The 16,604-nt window shown below is 44.6% G+C and overlaps 1 long non-coding RNA gene across 1 annotated transcript in view; it reads right to left on the reverse strand.

The window, feature by feature from the left end:
• LOC134214162 (uncharacterized) overlaps nt 1-16,604 on the reverse strand; it is a 109,220-nt gene that overhangs the window by 77,554 nt on the left and 15,062 nt on the right. Inside the window, exon 2 of the long non-coding RNA XR_009979685.1 lies at nt 2,037-2,842. This is a non-coding gene — a long non-coding RNA (uncharacterized LOC134214162). The remainder of the gene's footprint in view (nt 1-2,036; nt 2,843-16,604) is intronic.

The raw sequence follows: 16,604 nt of genomic DNA on the forward strand, positions 1-16,604 counted from the left end.
TTCGCAACCTAGCGGCTACTGAACGAGCTCGAGATTCCCAAATTGGACGCATAGTCAAATCACTCGCAATCCATTTATCAAGCCAATACCTCCACATGTGTATTGTACACGTCCACATTAGAGGAGCGTGAGTATTTAGAATGTCTGGCGGCTATACACATTCTTCATCAGCAACGGTACTGATCAAGTGAGGTTGTGTAAGCTATTTGCCAGTCGGTCGTCAAGCTCAGACCCGACCGCATTGCGTAGGCAAGAGCACGCAACTCAAGTTCAGTTCAATCAAAGGTAATTGCCTATTGTTAAAGCACCAGTCTAGCGTACTGTAGGGTCATGGGTTCGAGTCCCATCGAAGGGAAAGTGGTTACTTCCAATACATTTTTCAAATCAATATCTTCCACATAACGTACATATTCACATATGAGTTTTCATAACATTGTAAATTAACGTCCAAGTCGGGTGGTTTAATCCCCGGAAATAGGCAATTACCTTTGATTGAAATGAGAAATATAGATAAAGATACAAAGTAGGAGAATGGAACGGCCCTGGGATTAAACCCACGACTTCCTGCGTATGAGGCAGAAGTAGTAGCCATATGACTACCAAGCCCATTACACTGGTCTTCCTTAAATCGTGCAGATTAAGTACATCCAACATCCATTCGATAATTGAAACGTTATACGGGTATAATGTATTTGAATCATTTGTTTGAGAAACTGCATAAGTCCATTTTACAAAATTTCGAGAAAACAACAAAAAACTGCTTTTGAACAAATTGGCACCAATTCTTTCGATTTCTTCGATATATATCAATAGTTTTTGGCAAAACTGAACACTGTGGGACACTTCCAGTGCGAAAACTGTAAGCAGTACTCCATAATTGCTTTTCAAAGTGCGTTCACATGTGTAGTTTCTCAAACAAACGAAAAAAATTTCCTGCATTCCTAAACAAAGATTTTTTTTCGTGTTTTATGCCACGATACGTATTTTTGGACGAGGATTCAGAATATATAAAAAATCTCATTTTGGCCAAAAATGTTACATATGCAGTTTCTCAAACAAACGGTTCATTTGGATTCACATGCACTGCTCACTTCTTATACACTCATATGCAAGAAAAATATTATCATTTAGACAATTTTGGCAACATTAAATTTTGGCAAAACATTTTATTTTTTATTTTTCAATTTTTAAGATTGCTTCTAAATTGGGTATATCTTGTAATCCTCGTAAGAACTGGTCCAATCCCTAAACGACGTAAAAAAATCGTAAAAAATTCGCGTAAAAAATGCCTGAAAAACACCTCAATTCCCAAATTTGCGTAAAAGAGTGTGTCTAGTGTCACAATGAGTGAAGAAATGTGATGTATCAAGAAAACAAAAAGATGTTAAGGCTCAAGAAACAATTGGACAATGGAAAAAGGTTTCCGATCGAACCACCATCGGCAGTGTGTCATTCTAGTGCAACACCGAACGGCAGCACAAACACTCACTTGAAACACATAGTTGTTGATTGCCAATTTTACTTCCTCCTTAAGATTTTTTTTTAATTGACAGGTCTCATGTTCGATTAAAAAGAATGTAATGATGAGACGCCGAAATCCATAGTGTGTGGCAAACCTGTTTTATTGCACCTTGCGTGTGGCCTCCGCGCAAAGCTGATGTAGGTCAACAAAGTGTCCATGGAGAATGTTTAAATGTTCAAAATATTTATTAAAGTCATCCTACACTCCAGAAACTAATGGTTGAATCGTTTCTATCGAATTCGTTGGAATAGTTCACACTGCGATGATGATGCTATTATACACATCAAAACCCCACTTCCCAAGTCATCAGCCATCAACAGTGCAACACAAAATAAACCGTAAAATGATTTCCTCTCAGCGGGAGTCCTCGCCGTCCCGGAAACAACTGCGTGAATTTTGGAAACGATCTCCCTCCCTCATTAGGGTTACGAAATGATGTTGCCTCAAATTGAAATTGACACCGTTGAAGTCTTAATCGATTAGAAGCACGCCCCGTGAGCCCACCGAAACATACCTGACGCCGAAATTCCAATGGAACTCGTAGCTCCTAACCGCAGGCTTCGATAAGTCCCAGATCAGAAACGGCTGGCTGGTTTCCTCCAATTCGATCGGTTTTTTTTCTCTGCTGTTTCTCTGCCTTTGACTTGCGACTCTCCCTCTGATGATGCCGCTCTAATCCACTGTCAATGACCCGTTCATTAGGCAAAACATCGCCCAACCAATCAACGGATCGCTCCACCGAATGTAATCTATCGGCTCTGCTTTCGCGCGAAGGTTTTTGTTTATAAAATATCGTTTCCCCAATCCCCTCGGGGGGTCACCACTCTCGCTGCCTTTTCACCACCAATCCACTCGGATCCAAACCTTCACTTGCTTGGTAACCCCTCGGAATACCCGAACACAGACAAATACGCCGTAATAACACAAATCAAAGGCCATACATCTCATTCCTATAGCTCTTCCTGTTGTAAAGCTTCGTTGCACTTTTCCACTCTTTCCAGTTGACTTTTCACGCTTATTGGCGATGCACCTTTCTTCCCATAGTTAGCCCCCACAAAGCACAGTCGATCGCCGTTGCTGGAACTCGCGAAACCAAAACCAGAGCACCAACACACATAGCCCGAACGCGTAAGAAATGCACCGCGAAGCAAACACGCTCCCATGCAGTTGCACTGCACTCCCAGAAGTACGCTCTTGGGAACGAGAATGCGGCTCAACACCGACTGCCAGAAAACTCCGCGCGCTTCGATCGTATTTCGATCACTACCAGAGTCCACCGGCGCGCGCGGTACGGCGAGTCTCCTCACTTGATCACCCACTCTGCAAAAAAAAATCCGAAAATAAAAGGGTATCAATAAGCATCAACGTGGAGAGCAAAAGAGAAGAAATGGTTGAGAATCTTGAGCTGTGTGAGTATTTCATATGTTTTCCGTCCGTACACAAGCAGAAACGGGTCGCCTGAGTTCTGCCATCAGACAGTTTCAGCTGGATCAGACCCAGCAGAGCAACATGAGCGAACTCCTTCGCACGTCCTCAACGCCGCCGCTGCTGTTGTTTCGTTGCTCCGCCAACAAGCAGCTTGATTCTCTTCTATGCTTTGCCCGTCAGGTCTGCTGGCTACCGAAGGAAAAGGTTACCACAATTACAATTTTGATATGTCTGGAGTGGAGAGACGTTTGAACGGCAGCAGCAGCAGCACACATTCAAGCGGGTCACCGTACATTCAAGAATTTCTACTCGATTCAACTCAATAACGCCGACCGGGCCGAACCGGACGGTTGTGGTTGATCTTGTGCGGTTTTTCTGCGGTTTGGATATAGGCTTCCTATTGATGAAAATTGGGCAGTGATGCTAGTGGGCATTTTATTTGTTTGTATTGAAGCAAGCAGATCTGATCTTATGTTGTGTCAGCCGCAGGATATGATCCTGAATTGCAAAATAAAATTAAAGGGAAAGTCAAAATTTTCATAAAATAAATAAATTTACTTAAAATACATAGTTGCAAAATTTTCAGTTCACAAAAAAAACAATATAAAAGGCTTTTTAATTGATCGATTTTGGTAGAACTTTCTGTTTAAATCTTGAGCGAAATCTCGCATGGTTTGCCCGGTGAAAATTTTAAGTTATTTTGAGTTTACAGAAATGTAAAATAGAATGCGTGTCATTGAATAATTAAATTAATTAAATAATACTTCAGAATTCTCGAATGGCTACAAAATTTTTCATTCATCCATTAGGAACATTCAAATCCTAAATGAATATTAAAGCATGGATCTAGAATTGTTTTGTGATACGAAATTATACTTTCACGGTAAACCAGTTTTTTTTATCAATTTTCAATAAATATAGCATATTCAACAAATATGCTATAAACCTGGTTTTATTCTCAAAAAGAAAAAAAAACATTTTTTCCGTTTTACACTTACAATATGTAGCTGATTTGCTTTAAGATCACCATGAGGGAGGGGAAGGGGTGGATATAATCCGCAACGAGGTAAAACGCCTTTTAGGTTTTAAATTATATTCATTGTTATTGACATAAACGTAACCTACCTAGGCCTAAGAAATATAAAAGTTTGGTGAAAAATTTCTCAAAATGATAGATAGAAAAGCAGGAAAACCCTAAATTCTTCACATTTGGATGAAACATCAAATATTTTGGCGTGTCACCGCATTGGGTCTAATCTACTGTGTACCTCGCGCCTCCATTAAAATGCTGGTTAGCCTATGACAAGTGTGCTAATATAAGCTGTGCCAATTAGGCATTACACCAATATTTTTTTACACGATTGGTTTTTTTTAATTTCCCGGTAAACCTGATTTTTCACAGTTTTTAAATACCACCTGAATTTTTCCCACCCCGGTAAGGAGAAAACTATTCGTAACACGAAACACACGGTGCATTGAGTGTTCTATACATGTCTTGTTCGTTGTCCCATGCTAGGTATTAAAAGTGTTCAGCCTGTACGAAGTCTGGTCGAAGACGGTGATACTTTTTGTTTTTTTTTCTGTCTGTTTACAGGCTGTGGATTGGGTGCAGATTACAATCGATTATTTCGACCAGCGGAGGCACACTTTCAGTAGGGCAGCGTGTCGTTAGTTTGGTCGTGTTTCTGATTTGACAAGTCAGTAAGATTAATGCTCGATTGAAAAGGTGTGTTAAACTTAATCTTGAATTAAAAAAAAAAACACATCGGGTTGTACGCAAAAGTGAAGTAGGACTACGAGCTATACGAAATGGATGGTATTTGTCATCATAGTTTGTGTCTCTCTATCTGCCTCTCTCTCTATCAACATTGATATTTCACTCTTCCTAAAATCTCAGTATAAGCTCTTTTTTTTCTCATCAAAGATTGGTGGCCCTGATAAGAGCCGTTTGTATAAGTGGGTGCCACCAAAACAGTCCATTTTCGCAATTAACTCTTTCTTTCCATAAAATGTTGGTCCTGAGAAGAACCAATTTTCTTTTCCCAATGTGCCTTTCCAATGACTAACTGCATCGAATCGCTTGTTGGCACCTTGCGTTTAAACTGTCCGACTGCCACTCGATGATTTTTCGCTAATCCTCCACCATATGGAATGAATTTTCAGCATTGCCACTGCTACCCACGCCTTCGTACTGCTGTGTCCGCTCCGCTGCATCAACTTTTGTCGAACCGCTCTTTGCGGAATTCCGATCAAAATAGCTTGCGCGCGCTTGAAAGCAGCTTCCTTATATCTAATGAAGTGGAGAGCACGTTCGGAGAATAACAAATTCTAACAATCTTATAGAATTTTCTCGCAAGAAACTGAATTTAGTTATTAGCTGTTGGTTATCTAAAATGCGTTTTGCTGTGAAGAATAACAACAATTTGATTCAAGACGAAGTTTCTTCATATTTCAAAACATTATCTCTTGGCATCTGCCTGTCCGAGCGACGTTCGCCGATGGGTGGTTGCTGAAGATAGTTTTCACTGAGTTGGCGTCTTCATTGATTTTATACAAAAGCCACCATTTTATACAAAAGAAGGTTGATCCGACTATCCGAAATAATCTTTCTTCAAAGTGCAAAACTCAATCGTGAATAGCAAATTTGATAGCGCGTCGAAGGGAGATGATGCAGTCAATTTGAATGGATGGAATCACTAACAGCTACCAAGCTACCACGCCAAACCCGATGCCACCAAAGCAGTTCATTTTCGCAATTAAACCTTTCTGTTCAGAAAATGCTAGTCCAGAAAAGAACCAATTTTCTTTCCCCAATGCGCCATTCCAACAACTAACTGACACCACAATTTGTGATAAATGTAATGTAATAAAAGCATCGCCACTGGCGGCACGGGATCGCAACAGTGCTATTTTTGTAGTCAACCCTTTCTTCATATAAAATACAGGTTGAAAGATCTGCAGCAACACACCGAGGACCACCACCAATGCGATGGATTTTCGTTGAAATTGTTACCAGCGCTGTGTCCGCTCCGCTGCGATCGCTTTGATGTGTCTGCTCTACGTGAAACCTTGTTCAAACTGAGGATTAGATCCCAACCCGCAAGTGATTGATTTTTGATGTCTGTGCTAGTGATGCATAAACATGATTGGTTGCTTTACCTATTCCCAAACTTTTAATCAATTATCAACAATAAATAGTTAAAAATCAGTATTTTAACGGTCCCCGATTTTTGCAATCGTAAAGTGTACCCCAATATAGAAAATACAGACGTAGTCCTTCGTCAAAAAACTTCATTGCAAATGTTATATACATGATTCTCAAGAGTTGTATTGATTTAATACATTTGATCCAAACCTTATTAATCATCCATTTACAATTTTCACTATGCAACTAATTTCATTTTATGGGTAAACTTTTCTCTATTAGTGAGTAGCATTCTATACATAATATTTAGAGCACGGTATGCAAACACAAGGGACTTGGACATGTACGACACAGAAATTTTCACTGTAAACAATTGACGGCACTGCAATCGCTGCTTGGGACGAAGCAAGCCAACGCTCTACGATTTTGTTTGGCCTTATTTTGCTGCGATAACTGCGATAACGATCTCGTCATTTTTGAACTGACATTAACATCTTTACGAGCTTACCTTGATTCTGTATAGGTACATGATTTAGAGGATCTAACAAAGAAAAATTATTCGCAAGCACTAGTGAATTTCTCGTTCAAGCAACTAATCGAAGGAACAATAAGACAGTCACAATTTAATTATCACATTCTGTCCTAGCAAGTGCGCTGCTTTGCTGTACCTACAAAGCAAAACACGATTCAATAAATTGGATCGTGTTTTGTTACATTATTGAATCGTGTTTACAATAAAGATATTTTTCAGAAAAGAATACAAGATTTGAACACCCAACCGGTGATTGTTAGATTCTTTAACAATTCTGTTTAAGAACCTTCGTTTCTTTGTCAGACGTTTTTTGTAGATATCAACTTTAAGAAGCCTTATGAATACCCCATCCTTGTACTTGTAGGGAGAACTGAAACCTAGACTTCATATACCTTGCAATTTACATTGAATATGGTCTCGAGTCGGCCGATGGTGATAAGTGTGATCAACCAAGACAGAGTGTCGAATCATCACCATTTTTGCCTTTCGCGTATACTAAGTATACGTAAAGGCTATAGGATCACTTCAAAACCGAATTTTTGATAGAAGGCTCGGAGACCCATAGTGTTATATACCAATCGACTCAGCTCGACCAATCGACTCAGGTAATGTCTGTATGTGTGTGTGTGTGTGTGTGTTTTTTTCTTCCTAAGCAATGGAGGGGGAATCTGCTCAACAGACATCCTGGGTTGACCAGGAAGTGCGGGGTTAGGGATCACCGAGGGAGGCAGGACTACATCCCCAACCCACTAAACCGTTTCCATTGCCGCCAAGCCCATAGTCCCTTCGGTACAACCAGAAAGTAGTGCAGTAGTAGTTGTGCTAGTGCACAACGCAGCCTCGAGGTTAGCTGCGTGTCCTTGCAGCACCGAACATCGTAACTGACTTTTTAGAAGAACACCATGGTATCGTGCCAGCGCGTTGCCGGTTTTCCAGGTGGCCTTACCACGCCCTATGTCCTCGGAAGGTGGAAAGGGTCGACTTCGCGCCTGCTTCCCTCTGCACGACTGGTATCAAGAATGATGATGCCGCGTGCTCCCTAAATTGACCTTTCTGCGATAGGGCCTATTCGCCAGCACACAGAGGGACTTGCCGACGCGGTGCCTACGCCTACCCCAGCCTTGACGAGGACCCCTTTCCGTCCTCGCGCCCGGTTGACCGCAACCCGCCCGGTTGACCGACGCCGCGAAAGCGACGATACCATGTTGTTCTTCGCGCGGCCACTTGTTCGATAAAGTTCGATAGTTCGCCTGAACTAGCCATCCTTGAGTCCACGCGCCACCCTCTGTGTAGCTCCGAGACGATTTAGGCGATAGCCGATAAAACGGCGTTCCAGCCAACTTCATCTTTACACATCCTCCGAACTAGGTTGTCCGGGGTAGTGTCCAGACCACATGTGGCAAGCGTTACCTGCACTGTGATTTTGCAGCACGCTTAAACGCCGGGCACATCGAACCCCCCATGGGGTGCTTGCTGTTCACAGCTTTGCTGGAACAAATCAAACAATTGGGAGGGTTCGTGCATCATTGTGCATTATGTTCCTCCAATCCGCAGCATCGGCAGAGATTGCTCCTGTCAGGGCCTTTGCAGTCCCATTGCTTGTGCCCCGGTTCCAGGCACTTGAAGCACACTTCGGGTTGCTCGTATACGCCCACAGGGCATACCGACCATCCCACCTTGACGCTCCCTAACTTAACTACCTTGGAGGTGTCCGCTGCAGATTGCCGAACCAATGCTACCTGCGTCCCTGCCGGACCTTTCCGTAGCCGAACGGCTGCGGTGGGCGTCTCCACTTCACACTGTCGCCGCAGTGCCGTGACGAGCTCTTCGACTTCGGCGATCTCGTCCAGGTCTTTAACCCTTAGATTCACCTCCGTAGTGAGTGCCCTCACCTTGACTGTCTCGCCTAGAACTTCCTCCGCCAACTTCTTGTAGGCGGTGCCCTTTTGCGAGACGCCCCGCTTCAGCTCGAGGATCATCTCGCTCATCCGGGTACGTCTTATTCGACGTACGTCGGCGCCGAGTTCACCGAGCTTGACGTCACTCCTCATCGCCTTCAAAACGTCCGAGTACTTAGCTTCAAACGACGTGATGACTAAGGCATCGCCCCTGGAGCGATTGGCGCCTACCCTAGACTTCTTGCTACTCTCATTCGCCTGGGCCTTCTTTTCGGCCCTTGACGTCTTCGGTTTCCTCTTGTTCTTGACCAGGGTCCAGGAGGCGTCACCCCCCTCTATTTCCCTGGTCTGGTGCGGCTGAGAACTTTCAGCCTGCTGTATCCCCTTACCACCGTCTTTCCTGAGTGGACGGACCTTTCCAGGTCCTTCCTCCCCCGGTTTTGGAGGTACCTGGCCGGGGTTCAGTTTCCCAGCCCCACTACCCTTGTTCGGGGTAGTAACCCTCCGCGTTTTGGAGCGGCCCCCAGGGAGCTCATCCCCTGGAGACTGTTTCCCCCGTTTTTGTGTCTGCTCCGTCCCAAAAAGTCAATTTCCTTGAAATTTTTGTTTTGTTTTAGATAACACCAGATCTCGACGTTTTATGCATTTAAAGCTGTGTATTCAAATGCAAATCCTAATACAAATCATCATTTAAAGCCTTATGTAAATCCCAAACTAAATTTTTATCCAAATCCTAGCGCTAATCCAAATCCTAAACCTACTTCAAATCCTAGCTAAACCTAAGCTAAAGCTAAGCTAAAGCTAAGCTAAAGCTAAGCTAAGCTGTTAAGCTTGTGCTGTTAAAGCTGTTGCTTGAAGCTAAAGCTGTTAAAGCTAAGCTAAAGCTGTTAAAGCTGTTAGCTGTTGGTTAAGCTAAAGTTAAGCTGTGTTCCCAGCCTGGCTAAAGCCCCGGTGTTAAGCTAAAGCTAACCGCCTGTTAAGCTAAAGCTAAGCCCCAGCTAAGCTAAAGGCCCCAGCCTGTTGTGCTCAGCCTAGCTACAAGCTAAAAGCCCCAGCTAAAGCCCCACCAGTCTAAGCTAAACCTGGGCCCCCAGCCCGCCCCAGCCATGGCCCCGGCCCCGGGGCCTGGCCCCCGCCTCCCAGCCCACCAGCCCGGGCCTCAGCTCAGCCACCAGCCTGGGCTCCAGCCCCTGCCCGCCCAGCCCTGGGCTCAGCCTGGGCTCCCAGCGCTCCGCCCAGCCTGCTCCGCCCAGGCTCAGCTGCCTGGGCCTCAGTCCTGGCCCAGCCCTCGGTGCCAGCTCCCAGCCTCCGCCTCAGCCTGGCCCGTCTCAGCCTGCTCAGCCTGCCTCCGTGCGCTCAGCCTGCCCGCCCAGCCCGTCAGCCCGCCTGCCTGCCCGCTCCAGCCTGGGCTCCATGCGCCTGGGCTCACAGCCTGGCCTCAGCCTGCCTGGCTCAGCCACCAGCCTCCAGCCTGCCCAGCCTCCCAGCCTGCCTCAGCCTGGCTCGTGCCTGGCCCTGTCAGCCTGGCTCAGCCTGGGCCTCAGCCTGCCTCGCCTGGCTCCTGCTCAGCTGGCTCAGCCTGGCTCAGCCTGCTCAGCCTGCCTCAAAGCCTGCTCAGCCTGCCTGCAGCCTGCCTGCACCGCCTGGCTCTGCTCAGCCAGCCTGCTCAGCCCTCAGCTCAGCCCAGCTGCTTCAGTGCCGTCAGCTCGGCCACCAGCCCCCAGCCCCAGCCCCCCAGCCCCAGCCTGCCAGCCCCGCCCAGCCCGCCCAAGCCCTGGGCCCAGCCCCAGCTCCTGCCCGCCCAGTCTGCCCCGCCCGCAGCCCGTCCAGCCCCAGCCTCACCTGGCCCTGGCCAGCCCTGCCCAGCCCCGCCCCCAGCTCAGCCCCAAAAGCCCGCCCAGCCCCCAGCCCACCGGCTCAGCCCAGCCCCGGCCTGCCTGCCTGCCGTGCCACCAGCCCTGCCAGGGTCCCCAGCCCGGCCCAGCCCGCTCCCAGCCCAGCCTCAGCCCAGCCCCCAGCCCGTCTCCAAAGCCTGGGCTCCAGCCCGCCCCGCCTGCTCCGCCTGCGCTCTGCCCGTGCCTGGGCTCAGCTGCCGCCAGCCCGTTCAGCCCGGGCCTCCTCAGCCCGCCTCCAGCCCGCTCCAGCCTGCCTGCCAGCCTGGGTCTCAGTGCTCCGTCTCCAGCTCAGTGCCCGCCTGCGCCTGCCTCAGCCTGCCTGCTCCGCCTGCCTCAGCCTCCAGCCTGCCTGCCTGCTCCAGCTGCCCCGGGCCTGGGGCTCAAAGCCTGGCCTCAGCTCACAGCCTGCTCAAACGCTCCAGCCTGCCTCAGCCTCAGCTCCCACTCAGCCCTGCGCCTGCTCCAGCCCGCTCAGCCAGCCTCCAAGCCCGGCCTGCCCAGGTCCGCGCCCCTAGCTCAGCCCAGCCTTGCTTGCCAGCCAGCCCAGCTGGGTCCCAGCCCCGGCTCAGTTGCTTGTGCCTGCCAGCTGCCTTGCCCCCAGCCCCAGCCAGTCTGCCCCAGCTAAAGCCCCGTTTAAAGTTGTTCAGTCTAGCCCCAGTCCTGCTTAAAGCCCGGGTTAAAGTTAAGCCAAAGCCTCAGTTGCCTGAAGCTGTTAAAGCCTGTTGTGCCCCAGCTTCAGCCCCGCTCAGCCAGTTGGGCTCCCAGCCCTGTTGGGGCCCCAGCCTAGCCAGCTGGCCAGCTCCTGCCTTGTGCAAAGCAGCCCTGCCTGGGCTCCGCCTCAGCTAAAGCTGCCTGAAAGCCTAAGCCCAGCTCTGCCTGGGCTCAGCCTGGGCTCAAAGCCGGGGTCAAAGCTGGCCTAGCTGTCAGTTGCAGCTCAAAGCTCTGCCTGCCTGCACCAGCTTCGCTTCAGCTCACCAGCTCCAAAGCTCAAAGCCCTGGCCTGTCTCAGCCTGCTTAAAGCCTGCTCAGCCTGCCTGGGGTCAAAGCTGGCTCAAAGCCTGTTTTCGTCGCTCACCCAGCCAGCCACCAAAGCTTTCAGTGTTGTGCCTTGCTTGTGCTGCTTCAAGCTGGTTAAAGCCTGCTACCAGCTACAGCTGCCTCAAGCTAAAGCTGTTGTGTTGTTAAAGTTAAAGTTGCTTAAAGCTTAAGCCGTTGCTTAAAGCTGTTTAAAATAAGCTAGTTTTGTTAAAGTTTAAGCTAAAGCTATTTAAAGTTTAAAGCTAAGCTAGTTGGCTTAAAGTTGCTTTAAAGCTAAGCTTAAAGCTGTTGCTGGCTAAAGCTAAGTCTAAAGCTGGGTTTAAAGCTAAGTTTTTAAAGTTGCTTGTGTTTCGTTTAAAGCCATAAGTTGTTAAGTTTTCGTTAAAGTTGGTTAAAGCTAAGCCATGTTGCTTTAAAGCTAAGCTAAGTTAAGTTGTTTCAAAGCTGCTTAAAGTTGCTTAAAGCTGTTAAAGCTTAAAGCTAAGCTTGAAAGTTTTGCTGTTAAAGCTAAGCTAAAGCGTTGTCAGCTAAAGCAGTTTAAACTAAAGCTGTTTCAAAAGCTTTTTGCTTAAAGCTAAACCAGTTTTCAAGCTTGTTATGCTAAGCTGGCTTGCGTTTCAGGCTAATCCAGTTGCTATGCCAAAGCTAAGAACAACAGACCCCCCTCTTCCCAAAAGTGCTTACGTAATATGTGTACGGCCCCTTACGAGGGGATCGTACGAGTCTGGCAAACTTATGAACAGCTTGGACACGAGATATCCATCCTCCAGCTTCGCACCGGCCGTTTTGAGTTGCCTTACCAAATCGTTGAACGTCAAAAGGTGGGACCACATCGGTGCTCCCTCGACCTAGTTGTTTTCGCAGAAGCGTTTGACTGGCCACAGACATCTTCGCGAAAACGTGGCTCAAGCTTGACCGCATCTCATTCGCGCTGCCTTTGTCCCGGACGACTTCCAGAACCTTATCCACCAGGAATCCAACGATTAGACTTTTCGCTTTCCGATCTTCATCGCCGAACTTGACCTTGTCCGCTTCCGCTTCTGGCAAATCTTCCGTCAAGGTCCACAGCCTCCCGAGCAAAAATGAATAACTTATTGATAATAAATTCTATTATCCGGTTATCGGACATTTTGATAACTGAATTTGTTGTCATTTTGGCTGAATTAACAGCCAACATAACAAAAATGATACCAGAATTTTGCTCCTCATATAACTAAATGAAAACAAATTAAGTTATCACTGATACCAAGTTGATAACACATTTTGTTATACATATTATTGACTCAAATAACTAACTTAGTTATCAATTAGTTATCACTCATCACTGTTTTATCGACCAAAATAGTTAAATCTTCTTTGCCGACTTCGTTACGCATTGAAAAAAATGTTGGCATTCACTGGGGTTCGAACTCGAATCACGTGATTGTACGGCGACGTCTCTGGGCACTCACCCAATTACGCTTTCTTGTGGAGCAAAAGAAAAGAGCACTACGCTTCCTACAATCTTGTATTTACTGAAGACTATTTATAATCAAATCATGATGCCGTATGACTGGACATAGTGCAAGGCAGAATAACTTATTAATAACAAACTTTATTATCAAATTATATTGATAACTAGAATTGTTATCATTTTGATTGAATTACCACTTAACATAACAAAAATGAAAACCGAATTTAATTCAAAATAGCAAGTCGACAATCAATTAGGATACAGTTCATCGTCCTTTTATTGAACACTTTTTTTCAGTTGTGACCAATTAAATAAATATATAAATACTAGGCAATCATTCCCGATCTTCCTCAGGTTAGTTTTTCTCACTTATTGTCAATCATTAGGTTGCTAGCTGTGCAACACTGTAAATCGATTTAAGTGCTAGGATTTATTCAAACAAAACCAAAATCTTGTATGTCGCAGTGAGTTACATGTTTTCTCAAGGGGCAAGTAACTCTAAACTTTGCGATAGTATTAATCATTGTCCAGCAATAGTATTCGTGGTATTTCTAGTATCCATGATATTCCTCAAACAAAGATACGTGCTAGTTTGGTTGTTATGGCATTTGTCTGTTAGTTTTTGAAACGCAGTGCTCCCCCGTTTTGGGAACATCTGATTTGTAATTTTTACAGATTCTAGAACGACGTAGTTTTTCGCTAATATTTTTAAGTATTTATGCATACTGTCGAAAGTTTGTGTTTTCATATGCATGTTTAAACTCTGATATTTGTAGACAACAGAAATCTCAACTCATTCTTATTTATATGCAGTGAAAGATCAGGAGTCGATTTTCTATGACTCAATATCGACTCAAAAAGCAAATTTTTCAACACTGAAAATTGTTTTATGGATTACTATGATGACAGTACACCTTCTTAATAATCTTCCATTCTACATCTCGATATTTCCATGAGTCGACCGACCCTTAACTATCGTGGAGGTTTGACTGCATATAACGATTTTGCCTGGATTCGTATTTTACGTTCAAACTTAAGTTCAAAACTGTCAATAGTTGAGCATATTGCAGCGCTGCACTTAGATCGACGTCAGTGCGATCATGATTGTTTTCTCCAAATCACACCAGATCGTTGCAATTTCTTGATTATTCGACAGTTAAATTCTTCGCTTCCCCATATATTTGAACACTGCGGATTTCAAGATGAGTTATATTGCCGTAAGTGAATTATATTGCCTCAAACAAACGCATACTCATTTTATATATAGACGTTGTCCTGCAAAGTAGGCGGTTAGTCAAGAGTATGCACCATTCCTGAATGAGCACATACGCCCTTGGATCATATGTTTCGGGAGTTGCAAGTACACGTTAAGTTTTAATTCAACTCCTACATCGTATGGTTCTCAGATACATATATACTTCATTATTCAACGACACCTGAAATGAAAGTAAAGTCAATAAGCATAGTATAAAATAAATAAGAAAACTTGAACTCTTGCGCAAATTCCAGAAAAAAAACGAATCTATAGATATCGTTGGTAACAGGGAAAATCATCGTCTGCTTAGACGAACATTTCAGCTCAGTGTTAAGAAACAGTTCTTGTCACACTTTTATAGTAGCCGCCATTATGGTGAAAATGGGGAGCTGGATCAAGCTTTATCCTAATGTGTGTGGTAAATCTTATAAAAGAAAGATTCGCATTTTTATATGGTAGAGTTTTTACCTCGTGTTAAACAAGTTGGGATGACCATTCACCATAAAATATGTCCATAGGGAAGTTGCTCCCACAAGTTAGTTTATTTGAAAGAATAGAATATTTAGTACGATATTTGAACGACGCGAAAATTTAAAGAAAATGGCAAATTTGTATTGATAATAAAATTTGTTATTATTCAGTTATCAGTTAATCACATGATTGATAACTGAATATCAAAATGATAATAAGGATAACTTAGCATGTTATCAGTTTGATATCATTTCAGTTATCTGCCTTTGCTCGGGATGCCAGCCGAATCCAGGAACATCTTTACGTGAAAACTCCAGTTTTCGAAACCAGGCCCACCGGAACACTGGGGGATTCCTTGCGCATTTTCCTTCGGGGTGCCCATAACCTCTTGTAGGTATCGCTTGATGTAGCAGAGGAACACGGATTTAATGCGGTTAGAACTAGGAATATTGAGAATAACTTAACTTGGTTGGCAACGAACTCGTTTACTAGGTAAATCAACCTACCATACAAATTGCACACTTGTTCATTAATTGAATAAAAAGGATGAGATGAAATTTGCGTGAAAAATTTTAGTCACATCACACACAAATGTGCCTTGCGTCTCCATATGCTTTTATGCTTATACGCTGTTGAGCAGTTTTCAAAATCCCTGCCTATCTTTTTCCTTGGCCTCCTCCCATTTTTGCCTGAAAAATACTCATGGGGACATTCAGATATCGTAATAACTTAGAATTTTAACTTACCTGAACATGACTTAAACGCCGTTAAAGCGATGATCCCCTTCATACTTTGTCCAAATAATCTCGGAATTTTCCTAATCAAACACCAAACGCCAGTAACCAATCAATTTTAGAGGTCGAGAACTACAAATACAGCACATGAGCGAATACAAACTTCAGAATTTGTCGTCCATTGAATTATCACCGTACAATAAAGAACGGATGCGAGAAATGGTTTGTGACGTAGGAACATATGAAACAATAATTTCGCGTCTGTCGGAATTCAAGGCTCTTCCTAAGCAGTTTCATCGCCGCGTTTAGGACAACTAGTCGCAGCGATTCTATAGTTGGGTAGCTGCATTCAATGTTTCATTTATTCTTCCATACCAACGGCGACAGAATCGCAGTCGCCAAGCGATAGAATCGCGTAGCGTGTGTTGGAGGGAACCTTTATGCACAGATAAAATATCAAATATCCCGAAACTTCGGTTATTGGAATACATTTAGTTTCTGAATTCCCATTAAACTTTTCATAAACTCAAGTGCACAATAGGTTCAAGTTGTAACCAGAATACCGTTACCTCCTCGACTAAAAAATAAAATTTGATCAACGCAAGCTTCCCAGCAACACATCCAAGTATCAAACACAACTACCAACACTGTCACTATCACCTTCGTCCAAGGCACATGGGCACTGAGTGCAGATCCGTGATCGATCACACAAGAGCATACTCTTCATAACCTGCATATCCATATCGTACTCCTGCGCTTTTTCGAAACCTTTTTTTTTGCTTTCTCATTATAATCGCCAATACCGTCGTTACTTTGGAACGCTTGATATCATGTTTCTTTTTCTTGAAGGGGGTAGATCATATAATATGGATTAGTTAGATAAGATGTCAAGGAAGTAAATTTAAGTGAAGTTGTTCAACAAGTATAGTTTTATCGTTCAAATTCATTTAAGTTTGTACACTGGTATGTCCGTGATTTCATATCCTTTCGATAAAATAAAGGTTAAAAAATACCAACAAGCCCCCCGTTATATATATGTTATCCCCTTTCCCCTTTTCTCATTACATTTGATGTACTGCCTTTGGATTCTCATGGGCATCCAAGAAATCGGTAGGGGAGTTTTTTTTTGGTTCTGCCAGGCATCAATCATCAACGAACGGTGGCGCGGAACCAATACGCCAAGCGGCGGCAATATGGCCAACGTTCTCTCCTGCAGCTGAACCGTGCCATGAT

The sequence above is a fragment of the Armigeres subalbatus genome, chromosome 2 (genome assembly GCF_024139115.2).
Source record: "Armigeres subalbatus isolate Guangzhou_Male chromosome 2, GZ_Asu_2, whole genome shotgun sequence".
Lineage (NCBI taxonomy): Eukaryota > Metazoa > Arthropoda > Insecta > Diptera > Culicidae > Armigeres > Armigeres subalbatus.